At 40.8% G+C, this 15,227-nt stretch overlaps 1 protein-coding gene across 1 annotated transcript in view; it reads left to right on the top strand.

Moving 5' to 3' along the window:
* MED13L (mediator complex subunit 13L) overlaps window positions 1-15,227 on the top strand; it is a 944,653-nt gene that overhangs the window by 626,860 nt on the left and 302,566 nt on the right.

The raw sequence follows: 15,227 nt of genomic DNA, 5'->3' as shown, positions 1-15,227 counted from the left end.
ACCTACAGGGAAAATGCAAGAGGACATTAAAGTTTTTTTTAGATAGTAAAGTTTCTGCTCCACATTTTTCTACACAGGCCTCTCTCTCTCCTAAGTCTGGTGAGGAGGATTTGCTGGTTGCTTCTGAGGGTAAAATCTCAGATTCGGGTAGTATAATTCCTTCATTTGATGCTGATGTCATCTTCAGATGTGTGCTTCACACCTCGTGTACTGTTAAAGGAGGTTTTAGCTATTTGGATGACATCAATATCACTGTTCTTGTCTATCCTTGGAAGTTTTGTAAACTTGATCATTTCTATGATCTTTCCTTTGCGGAAATGTTTCGAGACATCATGCTATGAAAATTTTCACAGGTGTAGGAGAAGCTAGGGATATCTTTCTCCCTGTCTCCTGGATTTTCCGGTTGTTGACCCCATTAAAATGCTTGGTGCCCTAAGTAGAAGAGATCTTTTTTACTACGGCTCAGAGCATTTTGATCCATATGGAGGGTAGCTGATCCTTTACGGATCCATGGATAAGAAGCTGGAGGTTTGATTGTTCATTTAGAGCAATGTCTTGTCTTATTAAACTTGCTGTACTAGCCGCCAGGCATTGTGGCTGAATTCTCGGTCAGCTGAGAAGCCTACCTGTGATTTAGTGGTACAACCTAGTCTTTATTGTTCTGCAGTTACAGGTTCAATACTTTGTTTCCTCCAAATCCACGCTCCGGGCGTCTCCTTTTAAGGATGAGACCTTGTTTGGACTTGCTAGCAGAATTATCCTCTGACTTTAAGGGTACAAAAAAGGTTTTCCTATCTTACGTCAAGAGAGTAAGACTAAAAGAAAGCTTCTCTTTTCTCTTTCTGCAGGGTCAGTCATGCCTTTTTGAGTCCAATCTAAGATTTCCTCCCAGGGGCAGATTTCTCTTTCTAGAGTATCTGCAATCCAGGTATGATGAGAGGCATTCCTTGAACGGGGTTCAGGATCTTCCTCTCTGGGAGTGATAGTTCCAGTCCGTTTGGGAACGGGGTCTAGGTGATTACCTCAAGTAACACAGATTTTGACCCTTTGTTTTAAGGGGCCTGTTCATATCGAACATAGACCTGAAGGTTTTATTATTCCCTTGATTTGGGATCTTCTCAAGTTTGAGTTTTCGTCATCCTAAATTGACTTTTAGGTCTTGGGGTATTGCAAGGGTGTTTTTCTGGACAATATATGGTTCAGTTGTCACCCTTACTTCATTCAAACTCTCTTTCAAGAGATCTTGTCCAATCTACTTGCCCATGGATGGGAAATTAATCAACATTCCATGAAACAACTGGGAAGCAGATTTCCTGAGCAGACAGATTTCTCTTGTAAGATGTATCGAGTCCACAGATTCATCCTTACTTGTGGGATATTCTCCTCCCCTACAGGAAGTGGCAGAGAGAGCACCCACAGCAGAGCTGCCTATATAGCTCCACCCCCAGTCATTCTCTCTGCCTGCTTAACTGCTAGGAAGGGCAAGAGGAGAGTGGTGACAAAAATGTTAGGTTTTTATTTTCTCAAGCAAAAGTTTATTTTTAAATGGTACCGGTGTGTACTATTTACTCTCTGGCAGAAAAGGGATGAAGATTTCTGCAAGGAGGATGATGATCTTAGCATTTTGTAACTAAGATCCACTGCTGTTCTCACAAGGGCTGAAGAGTACAGGAAAACTTCAGTTGGGGGAACAGTTTGCATGCTAAACTGCATTAAGGTATGTTCAGTCTATTTTTTTCTAGACAGACTTTGTTATTTCTAGAAAAGGCTGTCAATATCCCCATGAGGGAAGGGTAAGCTGTATTCAGACACTTGGATAGGAATTTCAGCTTGCACGAAGGGCTCATTAGTTACTGGTGACACTGGTAAAAACCTTTTTGTTTATTCAGTGAATGATGCAATTATAACGTTTTTTTTGAAGGGACTAAAGGGGTCATTGTGGCTTGTTTTTTGAGTTTTCTAACCCACATGGTTAATTTAGAGACACTCTAGTGTTTGTCTGTTAGGCCTCAAAACATTGAGTGAGGTGGGAGGGGCCTATTTTCGTGCCTCAGTTGTGCAGTTTCTTTTCCTCTGAGACTCCTAACTGCTTCTCCAGAGGTTCCTGCCATGTTTGAGGGCTGTTAAAGAAGTTTTTTCCCCCACAAATTGTTCTGAAGGGCAGGTAGGAGCCACAGCAGAGCTGTGGCAAAGTGCTGAAAGTCTTTTTTACCGGTTTTGATGTTTTTTCAATCCGGTTTTGCCATTAAGGGGTTAATTGTTTATTTGCATAGCTGTGCAAAGTTACTAAGGCTGTAATATACTACTGTAAAAATTTTGTTGTGTTTACTGCTTTTTTACACTGTTTTGCAGAATTTGTGCAGCTTTTTTCTCTTAAAGGCACAGTACCGTTTTATTTCTAAGTGTTATTTACTTTGATTACAGTGTTTTCCAAGCATGCTTGTTACATTACTAGCCTGTTTAACATGTCTGACACCAAGGAAAATCCTTGTTCAATATGTTTGGAAGCCATTGTGGTACCCCCTCTTAGAATGTGTCCCAATTGTACTGATATGTCTATAAACTATAAAGAACATATATTAGCACTTAGAAATAGAGCAATAGATGATTCTCAGTCAGAAGTAAATGAGGGTTTCGCCATCTAGCTCTCCCCAAGTGTCACAACCAGTAACGCCCGCACAAGTGACGCCAAATACCTCTAGTGCGTTGAATTAATTTATTTTACAAGACAAGGCCACAGTTATGAATACAACCCTCACAGAGGTTTTATCCTGACTGCCTGGTTTACAAAGAAAGCGGGACAGCTCTGGGTTAAGGAAAAATGCTGACGCTTTAGTAGCCGTATCTGATATGCCCTCACAATGCTCTGAGGTAGGGGTGAGGGATTTGTTATCTGAGGGAGAAATTTCTGATTCAGGAAAGACGCTTCCTCAGACAGATTCTGATATGACGGCCTTTAAATTTAAGCTTGAACACCTCCGCTTATTGCTCAGGGAGGTATTAGCGGCTCTAGATGATTGTGACCCTATAGTGGTCCCAGAGAGATTGTGTAAGATGGATAAATACTTAGAGGTTCCTGTTTACACTGATGGTTTTTTTTCCAGTCCCTAAGAGGATTGTGAATATTATTGCTAAGGAGTGGGATAGACCAGGTATTCCGTTCATTCCCCCTCCTGTTTTTAAGAAAATGTTTCCCATATCTGACACCATGCGGGACTCATGGCAGACAGTTCCTAAGGTGGAGGGAGCTATTTCTACTCTGTCTAAGCGTACAACTTTACCTATTGAAGTCAGTTGTGCTTTCAAAGATCCTATGGATAAAAAATTAGAGGGTCTCCTGAAGAAAATTTTTGTTCATCAAGGTTTTCTTCTTCAACCTATTGCGTGCATTGTTCCTGCAACTACTGCAGCTGCTTTCTGGATTGAGGCTCTAGAAGAGGCTCTTCAGATGGAGACTCCATTAGAAGAAATTTTGGACAGAATTAAGGCCCTTAAATTGGCTAATTCTTTTATTACAGATGCCGTTTTTTAACTGGCTAAATTAGCGGCAAATAATTCAGGTTTTGCCATCTTAGCACGCAGGGCGTTATGGCATAAATCCTGGTCTGCTGATGTGTCCTCTAAAACTAAATTTTTGAACATCCCTTTCAAAGGAAAGACCCTGTTCGGGCCTGAACTGAAAGAGATTATTTCAGGCATCACTGGAGGGAAAGGCCTTGCCCTCCCTCAGGATAGATCAAATAAGATGAGGACCAAACAAGATAATTTTCGTTCCTTTTGGAATTTCAAGAGTGGTCCCGCTTCAGCTTCCTCTGCTGCAAAGCAAGAGGGGAATTTTGCCCAATCCAGGTCAGTCTGGAGACCTAACCAGGCTTGGAACAAGTGTAAACAGGTCAAAAAGACTATAGCTGCCTCTAAGACAGCATGAAGGGGTAGCCCCTGATCCAGGACCGGATCTAGTAGGGGGCAGACTCTCTCTCTTCGCTCAGGCAAGAGATGTTCACGTTCCCTGGGTTTTAGAAATTGTGTCCCAGGGATATTTTCTTGAATTCAAAGGCTCTCTTCCAAGGGGGACTTTTCACATTTCTCAATTGTCTGTAAACAGACAAAGAGAGAGGCGTTCTTACTCTGTGTAGAAGACCTACATACCATGGGGGTGATCCGACCAGTCCCAAAAGAGGAACAGGGGCTAGGTTTTTACTCAAACCTGTTTGTGGTTTCCAAAAAAGAGGGAGCTTTCAGATCAATCTTGGATCTCAGAATTCTAAACAAGGTCCTCAAAGTTCCATCATTCAAGATGGAGACTATTCGGTCTATTCTACCTCTGATCCAGGAGGGTCAATATATGAACACCGTGGACTTAAAGGATGCATATCTACACATCCCTATTCACAGAATTTTTACAAGGGTGCTAGGGTCGCTTCTGACGGTTCTACGACCATGGGGCACAGTAGTGGCGCCTTATCTAGACGATATCTTATTTCAGGCGTCAACTTTCCAGCTATCCAAGTCTCACACAGACATTGTGTTGGCTTTTCTGAGATCGCACGGGTGGACGGTGAACATAAAAAAAGAGTTCTCTCTTCCCTCTTATAAGAGTTTCCTTCCTAGGGACTCTGATAGACTCGGTAGAAATGAAAATATTTCTAATGGCGGTCAGAAAATCAAAGCTCTTAACCACTTGCCGAGCTCTTCATTCCATTCCTCGGCCATCAGTGGATCAGTATATGGAGGTAATCGGACTCATGTTAGCGGCAATGGACATAGTTCCTTTTGCCCGCCTACACCTCAGACCACTACATCTATGCATGCTCAAACAGTGGAATGGGGATTATGCAGATTTGTCTCCTCAACTGCATCTGGACCAGGAGACCAGAGATTCTCTTCTCTGGTGGTTGTCTCAGGACCACCTTTCTCAGGGAATGTGTTTCCGCAGGCCAGAGTTGCTCATTCTAACGACAGATACCAGCCTGCTAGGCTGGGATGCAGTCTGGAACTCCCTGATAGCACAGGGCTTATGGTCTTGGGAGGAATCTCTTCTCCCGATAAATATTCTAGAACTGAGAGCGATATTAGGCGGACAACATCACGACTGTAGCTTATGTCAATCATCAAGTAGGAACAGGGAGTTCTCTAGCGATGATGGAGGTAACCAAAATAATCCGATGGGCAGAGGATCACTCTTGCCATCTCTCAGCAATCCACATCCCAGGAGTAGAGATCTGGGAGGTGGATTTCCTAAGTCGTTAGACTTTTCATCTGGGGGAGTGGGAACTCCATCCGAAGGTATTTGCCCTGCTCATTCAGCTATGGGGCACACCAGAATTGGATCTGATGGCGTCCCGTCAGAATACCAAACTTTCTAGTTACGGGTCCATGTCCCGGGATCCCAAGGCGGTACTGATAGATGCTCTAGCAGTGCCTTGGTCCTTCAATCTGGCCTATGTATTTCCTCTCCTACGTCCTGGTTGCCAGAATAAAGCAGGAGAGAGCTTTGGTGATTCTGATAGCACCTGCGTGGCCACGCAGGATTTGGTATGCAGACCTAGTGGACATGTCCTCAGTTCTACCATGGACTCTGCCAATGAGGCAGGACCTTCTAATCGAAGGTCTGTTCACGCATCCAAATCTAACTTCTCTTCGTCTGACTGCTTGGAGATTGAACACCTGATTCTATCAAAGCATGGTTTCTCTGAGTCGGTCATTGATACCCTGATTCAGGCTAGAAAGCCTGTCATCAGGAAGATCTATCATAAGATTTGGCGCAAATATCTTTATTGGTGTGAATCCAAAGGTTACTCGTGGAGTAGGATTTGGATTCCTAGAATATTGTCTTTTCTCCAAGAAGGTTTGGAGAAGGGATTATCAGTTAGTTCCTTATAAGGACAAATATCTGCTTTGTCTATTCTTCTACACATACGTCTGGCCAATGTCCCAGACGTTCGAGCATTTAGTCAGGCTTTGGTCAGAATCAAGCCTGTATTTAAACCTGTTGCTCCGCCATGGAGCCTAAATTTAGTTTTTAAAGTTCTTCAAGGGGTTCCGTTTGAACCTATGCATTCCCTGGATATTAAGCTTCTATCTTGGAAAGTTTTGTTTTTAGTAGTTATCGCTTCGGCTCCAAGAGTTTCTGAGCGATATGCTTTACAGTGTGATTCCCTTTATCTTATTTTCCACGCGGATAAGGTGGTTTTGCGTATCAAACCTGGGTTTCTTCCTAAGGTTGTTTCTTATAAGAATATCAATCAAGAGATTGTTGTTCCTTCACTGTGTCCTAATCCTTCTTCAAAGAAGGAACATCTGTTGCACAATCTTGATGTGGTTCGTGCTTTAAAGTTCTACTTACAAGCAACTAAAGATTTCCGTCAAGCATCTTCATTGTTTGTTGTTTATTCTGGTAAGCGGAGAGGTCATAAGGCTACGGCTACCTCTTTCCTTTTCGCTTTATCACCCCACTTCTTGGCTATTCGTTAAACTGAATTGTGGGTGTGGCAAGGGGTGTATTTATAGGCATTTTGAGGTTTGGGAAACTTTGCCCCTCCTGGTAGGATTGTATATCCCATATGTCACTAGCTCATGGACTCTTGCCAATATGAAAGAAATTAATTTATCAGGTAAATTCTTACATAAATTATGTTTTTGCATGCTCTCCAAGGGGAGAATTTTTTGTCAGATCAACAGCGCAGTGCCCAACTGGTATCGGTGCCTTTAGAACATAATTCTAGCAGCACTGGGCATTTTGGATGAACGAGGGGAGCCTTTCTTACGTTGCCGGCATTTTTTTTTTTTGTGCCTTTCGTGCCTCAGCCTCTTTCTCCCAACGTGCCATGTGTGCCGATACAGTTTTGCAACAGAACAGCAGCGTGGGAGAGTAGAGCTTCTCATGGAGGTGGTGAGGCATTCCAATTCGAAGTATTAACTTGTGGGCAACATTGGGGATTTAATATCTCTGTTCTACGGGTTTTACGGATTTCATTATAATATTGGCTGCTACTTTTTTGTCTATACTCAGATCAATATGGAAGATTCCAATCCTGAACTTAGTCAGGAGGGGATTTGCCCTACTTTTTTATTTGAGGCTAATAAATGTATGCTTTGCAGGTTAAGCACAGTGTGTTTTCCTGCTGAATTGTGTAGTTTATGCCATACTTCTGTCCTGCAGTCTAATTCAGGGGGCCCAGGTATCCCCGCCATCTCAGCCTAATCCTGGTTGCTCTACACAATCGCAGATATCAGTTTGCCCTGATATCCCAGTACTACAACCCCAGACTGTGGCTCCTATCCCTACACATGCTGTCCCCTGGGACACCGTTCCTCATTCAGAGGTTGGTTGTTTTTCCTCATGGCTTCGCAGCCCAATTACAGTCTGCGGTTTCTGCTGTCCTGAGTGCTATGCCGGTGTTCTATCTGTTTTTTATACTCATCCGATTTTCATACCCTCTAACTAAGCATGCTCAGTATGAGGTAATTGCATTCCACAGCTGACTGAAAAGAATGTGTTGAATGCAATTAGGCATGTGCCGATGGAATGGTAGCAAATTCTGAAGGTAGAGACATTTACCTCTTAAAGAGGGGGCATGAAAATCAGAATACTGGTTGCAAGGAGGAGGTTAAGCATGGTTCCTCTGAGTCTAGGACAAGCATTTCTATGGGAGCTGCAGTGGTCAGCCATATGCAGGTTTCTGAAGTTGACGATTCCTAAGCTAATTCTAAAGGGGAAGAAATCTAATGGACATTTTTGCTACTTTTGTAAGAACAAGACACAAGTGAATACTTAAACGACCATGTCTGAGATGCCCAGGAGTACCTGGAAGCTGAACCCGGTGTGGTGCAAGAACAAGCAGCCTAAGATATCAACCCCCAGGTAAGCCATCATGAATGGTCAGCACCGTCGTGGGGCAGGTTTTCTTGGTTCCATGAAGTTTGGGCTCAGTCCGTTCAGGACCCTTGGGTTCTGAACATATCTCAAGGATACAAAATAGGTTTCTGATCTCGCCCTCCATGGAGCAGGTTCCTACTTTCAAGGATCTCGTGGAAGCTGGATAAATGAACAGCCTTCCTATGCTGTGTAGACTATCTGGTATCTATAGGGGTTTTTGTTCCCGTACCTATGTCTTAGAGGGGAGAAGGGGTTTAGTCATACCTATTCATTGTTTCCAAAACAGAGGGAACCTTTTGTTTCATCTTAGACCTGAAGTGCCTCAACACATTTTTAAAGGGTACCTTCCTTCAAAATGGAGACCATCAGGTCAATTCTTCCTCTCGTTTAAGAGGGTCAATTTATGACCACCATAGATTTGAAGGATTCATATCTTCACATTCCAATCCACCGAGAACATCACCAGTATCTATGATTTGCGTTCCTGGACAAGCATTTCCAATTCATAGCTTTTCAATTTGGTTTAGCTACGGCTCCCAGGAGCTTTACAAAAAGTTCTAGGGAACCTCCTTGCTTTAGTCGGACTACAGGGGATCGCCGTTGCACCATACTTGGATGACATCTTGGTTCAGGGGCCATCTTTACATTTAGCAACATTGCACACAGAAAAGTTTCTCTGGTATCTTTGGACACATGACTGGTAGTTAAAACTTGAAAAAAGTTCTTGCCCCCAAAACGAGAGTGAATTTTCTGGGGATGATCATCAGATTCTACTTCAAGCCACACCTCTGCCTTCGGTGGCTCAATCTAAACAACAAATGCGAGTTTATCAGGCTGGGGTGCTGTGTGTTCTCTGAAAGCTCAGAGCACCTGGTGCCCAGAGGAAGTGATCCTTACAATCAACATTCTGAAACTAAGGGCCATCTTCAACGCTCTTCAGTCATGTCCCCAATTGCGTTCCTTCTGTTTTATTTTATTTCAATCAGACAACATCACTTCAGTGGCCTATGTCAATACCCAGGGCACAACTTGCAGTTCTCTCGCAATGTGAGAGGTGTCCCACATCCTTAAATGGGCAGAGACATAATGCAATGCCAAATATTAGCCATCCACATTATCTGAGGCTTACTGCTGAATGTTTTTCCCCAGAGGGGATTCTTTGAGGCGGTGGTTGATAACCTGGTTCAGGCTAGAAAGCCAGTTACCTGACGTAATTGCTACAAGGTGTGGAGAGCTTATCTATCTTGGTGCGTGGACCGTGGGATCCCTTGGCACAAGGTGAAGACTGCGTACCCTCAAGTTTCTACAGGATGGTTTAGAGAAGGACCTGTCGGCCAGTTCTTATGGGTTAGATTTCAGCCCTTACTGTTTTGTTGCATTAATCTTGTTCTTAGAGTTCTTTAACAGTCTCCGTTTAAGCCTATGCATTCTATAGATACTAAGTTATTAACATGGAAAGTGTTGTTTCTGTTAGCTATTTCCTCTGCTCGTAAAGTATCTGAATTGTCTGCCCTTCAATGTGATCAGTCATATGTTGTGTCCAGATAGGGCTGTACTGCAGACAAAAAGTTATTTGTTTTTTTTTGTTTTGTTTTTTTAACCTAAGATTTTTTTCTGCTTACAATATTAATCAAGAAATTGTCCCAATCCTCCTTCCTCTGAGGAGAGGCTGTTAAATAATCTGGATGTGGTTAGAGCTTTGAAATTCTATCTTCATGCTAGCAAGGATTTTTGTCATCTTTGTTTATCCTGCATTTCAGTAATCGCAAGGGTCAGTAAGCCACAGCTGTTACCCTTTCCTTTTGACTCAGAACTTAAATTCACATGGTCTATATTGATGCGGGCTAGCAGCCTCGTTCTCAGATTATGATACTTTCTACTCGTGTGGTGTCTTGGTTCTGGGCCTTTAAGAATGAGGCTTCAGTTGAACAGGTATGTAAGGCTGCTACTTGGTGCTCATTACATACTTTCACAAAATTTTACAGATTTGATATTTTTCAAACAGTGGTGCCTAGTATTAAGGACTGCCTTCCCTACCTTTCCCTCCCTAAAAAAATTTTGCGGACTCCCCAGCTTGGGTATTCATTTCTTTCATGTAATTAGCAAGAGTCCATGAACTAGTGACGTATGGGATATACATTCCTACCAGGAGGGGCAAAGTTTCCCAAACCTCAAAATGCCTATAAATACACCCCTCACCACACCCATAAATCAGTTTTACAAACTTTGCCTCCCGTGGAGGTGGTGAAGTAAGTTTGTGCTAGATTCTACGTTGATATGCGCTTCGCAGCAGGCTGGAGCCCGGTTTTCCTCTCTGAATGTCAGAGGGATGTGAAGAGAGTATTGCCTATTTGAATTCAATGATCTCCTTCTACGGGATCTATTTCATAGGTTCTCTGTTATCGGTCGTAGAGATTCATCTCTTACCTCCCTTTTCAGATCGACTATATACTCTTATATACCATTACCTCTACTGATTCTCGTTTCAGTACTGGTTTGGCTTTCTACTACATGTAGATGAGTGTCCTGTGGTAAGTAAGTCTTATTTTTGTGACACTAAGCTATGGTTGGGCACTTTTATATAAAGTTCTAAATATATGTGTTTAAACATTTATTTGCCTTGATTCAGAATGATCAATATTCCTTATTTCAGACAGTCAGTTTCATTGTTTGGGATAATGCATATGAATAATTAATTTTTTTCTTACCTTAAAAATTGACTTTGGGCTGTTAGGCTCGCGGGGGCTGAAAATGCTTCATTTTATTGCGTCATTCTTGGCGCAGACTTTTTTGGCGCAAAAAAATTCTTTGTCATTTCCGGCGTCATACTTGTTGCCGGAAGTTGTTCGTGATTGCGTCATTTTTTTGACGTTTTGCGCCAAAAATGTCGGCGGATGTGGCATCATTCTTGGCGCCAAAAGCATTTAGGCGCCAATTAATATTGGTGTCTTTTTTTGGCGCTAAAAAATATGGGCGTCATTATTGTCTCCACATTATTTAAGTCTCATTGTTTATTTGCTTCTGGTTGCTAGAAGCTTGTTCATTGGCATTTTTTCCGATTCCTGAAACTGTCATTTAAGGAATTTGATAGATTTTGCTTTATATGTTGTTTTTTCTCTTACATATTGCAAGATGTCTCAGATTGACCCTGGATCAGAAGCTACTTCTGGAAAAACGCTGCCTGATGCTGGTTCTACCAAAGTTAAGTGCATTTGTTGTAAACTTGTGGTAACTGTTCCTCCGGCTGTAGTTTGTGATGAATGTCATGATAAACTTGCTAATGCAGATAGTATTTCCATTAGTAATATTCCATTACCTGTTGCTGTTCCATCAACATCTAATACTCAGGATGTTCCTGTTAATATAAGAGATTTTGTTTCTAAATCTATTAGGAAGGCTATGTCTGTTATTTCTCCTTCCAGTAAACGTAAAAGGTCTTCTAAAACTTCTCATATTTCAGATGAATTTTTAAATGAACATCATCATTCTGATTCTGTTTCTGATGATGATTTTTCTGGTTCAGAGGATTCTGTCTCAGATATTGACACTGATAAATCTTCTTATTTATTTAAAATGGAATTTATTCGTTCTTTGCTTAAAGAAGTCTTAATCGCATTAGAAATGGAGGAATCTAGTCCTCTTGATACTAAATCTAAGCGTTTAAATACGGTTTTTAAACCTCCTATAGTTATTCCGGAAGTTTTTCCCGTCCCTAATGCTATTTCTGAAGTAATTTCTAGGGAATGGAATAATCTAGGAAATTCTTTTACTCCTTCTAAAAGTTTTAAGAAATTGTATCCTGTGCCATCTGACAGATTAGAGTTTTGGGACAAAATCCCTAAGGTTGATGGGGCTATCTCTACTCTTGCTAAACGTACTACTATTCCTACGGCAGATAGTACTTCCTTTAAGGATCCTTTAGATAGGAAAATTGAATCTTTTCTAAGAAAAGCTTATTTATGTTCAGGTAATCTACTTAGACCTGCTATATCTTTGGCTGATGTTGCTGCAGCTTCAACTTTTTGGTTGGAGGCTTTAGCGCAACAAGTGACAGATCATAATACTCATAGCATTGTTAAACTTCTTCAACATGCTAATAACTTTATTTGTGATGCTATCTTTGATATCATTAGAGTTGATGTCAGGTATATGTCTTTAGCTATTTTAGCTAGAAGAGCTTTATGGCTTAAAACTTGGAATGCTGATATGTCTTCTAAGTCAACTTTGCTTTCCCTTTCTTTCCAAGGTAATAAATTGTTTGGTTCACAGTTGGATTCTATTATTTCAACTGTTACTGGGGGGAAAGGAACTTTTTTACCCCAGGATAAAAAATCTAAAGGTAAATATAGGGCTGCTAATCGTTTTTGTTCCTTTCATCAGAATAAGGAACAAAAGCCTGACCCTTCCCCTAAAGGAACGGTTTCTGTTTGGAAACCATCTCCAGTCTGGAATAAATCCAAGCCTTTTAGAAAGCCAAAGCCAGCTCCCAAGTCCACATGAAGGTGCGGCCCTCATTCCAGCACAGCTGGTAGGGGGCAGATTACGATTTTTCAAAGAAATTTGGATCAATTCGATTCACAGTCTTTGGATTCAGAACATTGTTTCACAAGGGTACAGAATAGGTTTCAAGATAAGGCCACCTGCAAGAAGATTTTTTCTTTCCCGTGTCCCAGTAAATCCAGTGAAGGCTCAGGCGTTTCTGAAATGTGTTTCAGATCTAGAGTTGGCTGGAGTAATTGTGCCAGTTCCGGTTCTGGAACAGGGTCTGGGGTTTTACTCAAATCTATTTATTGTACCAAAGAAGGAGAATTCCTTCAGACCAGTTCTGGATTTGAAAATGTTGAATCGTTATGTAAGGATACCAACATTCAAAATGGTAACTATAAGGACTATTCTGCCTTTTGTTCAGCAAGGGCATTATATGTCCACAATAGATTTACAAGATGCATATCTGCATATTCCGATTCATCCAGATCACTTTCAGTTTCTGAGATTCTCTTTTCTAGACAAGCATTACCAGTTTGTGGCTCTGCCGTTCGGCTTAGCAACAGCTCCAAGGATTTTTGGAAGACTTACATTTCTTGGTGTTCTTCTCATCATTTTTCTTGGCATTCTTTTAGAATTCCTCGAATTTTACAGTTTCTTCAGGATGGTCTGGATAAAGGTTTGTCTGCAAGTTCCTTGAAAGGACAAATTTCTGTTCTTTCTGTACTATTTCACAGAAAGATTGCTAATCTTCCTGATATTCATTGTTTTGTACAGGCTTTGGTTCGTATAAAAAAGTCATTAAGTCAATTTCTCCTCCTTGGAGTTTGAATTTGGTTCTGGGGGCTCTACAAGCTCCTCCATTTGAACCTATGCATTCTCTGGATATTAAATTACTTTCTTGGAAAGTTTTGTTTCTTTTGGCCATCTCTTCTGCTAGAAGAGTTTCTGAGTTATCTGCTCTTTCTTGTGAATCTCCTTTTCTGATTTTTCATCAGGATAAGGCGGTATTGCGGACTTCATTTAAGTTTTTACCTAAGGTTGTGAATTCTAACAACATTAGTAGAGAAATTGTGGTTCCTTCATTGTGTCCTAATCCTAAGAATTCTAGGGAAAGATCGTTACATTCTTTGGATGTAGTTAGAGCTTTGAAATATTATGTTGAAGCTACTAAAGATTTCCGTAAGACCTCTAGTCTATTTGTTATCTTTTCCGGTTCCAGGAAAGGTCAGAAGGCTTCTGCCATTTCTTTGGCGTCTTGGTTAAAGTCTTTGATTCATCATGCTTATGTCGAGTCGGGTAAAACTCCGCCTCAAAGGACGTTTAGGAATGAAGCTTCGGTTGATCAGATTTGCAAAGCAGCAACTTGGTCTTCTTTGCATACTTTTACTAAATGCTACCATTTTGATGTGTTTTCTTCTTCTGAAGCAGTTTTTGGTAGAAAAGTACTTCAGGCAGCTGTTTCAGTTTGATTCTTCTGCTTATAATTTCAGTTTTTTTCATTATAAGATTGAAACTTTATTTTGGGGTGTGGATTGTTTTTCAGCGGAATTGGCTGTCTTTATTTTTATCCCTCCCTCTCTAGTGACTCTTGCGTGGAAGTTCCACATCTTGGGTATTTATTATCCCATACGTCACTAGCTCATGGACTCTTGCTAATTACATGAAAGAAAACATAATTTATGTAAGAACTTACCTGATAAATTCATTTCTTTCATATTAGCAAGAGTCCATGAGGCCCACCCTTTTTTGTGGTGGTTATGATTTTTTTGTATAAAGCACAACTATTCCAATTCCTTAATTTTTATGCTTTCGCACTTTTTTCTTATCACCCCACTTCTTGGCTATTCGTTAAACTGATTTGTGGGTGTGGTGAGGGGTGTATTTATAGGCATTTTGAGGTTTGGGAAACTTTGCCCCTCCTGGTAGGAATGTATATCCCATACATCACTAGCTCATGGACTCTTGCTAATATGAAAGAAATGAATTTATCAGGTAAGTTCTTACATAAATTATGTTTTCCTATAGGTTATGATTGGATTTTGTGGAGTCTCATTACCATTAGAAAGAAAACATAATTTATGCTTACCTGATAAATGATTTTCTTTCTTGGCAGTAGGAGTGCACACATCCGTCCTGATATAATGTAGTGGTGGCAGTCTTATGGCACCTCTGTTCCCCTTTTACCTCTCTACTTTTCCTTATCCTAAGCTTGAACTACTGAGAGGGTAGGGGAAGTGGGAGGGATACTTAATGCTTTGGGGTGTTTTTGCATCCTGGTGGCCAGTTGAAGTATTTTCCAATAGGTTATGATTGGATTTCGTGGACTCTCACTGCCAAGAAAGAAAATAATTTATCAGGTAAGTATAAATTATGAAGTTATCTTGTGCCTTTACAACACTGATATTTTGTATGTAGAAAAGTTGTTTGCACAGTTTCCAGTACGTTTTTGGACCACCAGGAAACACTTTAAAGGGACATTGTACACAAGATTTTTCTTTGCATAAATGTTTTGTAGATGATTAATTTATATAGCCTATCTCAGTGTTTAGGTTAAAATGTATATTTTTGCTTATTTTTTAATAACATCGTACTGATTTTCAGACTCCTAACCAAGCCCCAAAGTTTTACTGATGTATATGGATTCCTGCAGCTCCTGTTTGTATAATCTATCTCTTCATATGCAGGGTAGAGGGGAGGGGCTAGTGTCTTCTCTTCTCGTTTTCTTTGCCCCTTTCAATGGGAGTCCTAGCCTAAACTCGTCAACAGTGGTAAAGTTTTTAATAGGTTTTATACTAGATTTTTAGATCAATATCTGTGCATATTCTTTATAGTAGTCTATTATACGCAGTTAAAGGAAAAT

The sequence above is a fragment of the Bombina bombina genome, chromosome 2 (genome assembly GCF_027579735.1).
Source record: "Bombina bombina isolate aBomBom1 chromosome 2, aBomBom1.pri, whole genome shotgun sequence".
NCBI classification, from domain to species: Eukaryota; Metazoa; Chordata; class Amphibia; order Anura; family Bombinatoridae; genus Bombina; species Bombina bombina.
The sequence above is the reverse complement of the archived record's forward strand: the minus strand, read 5'-3'. Positions and strand labels throughout refer to the sequence as shown.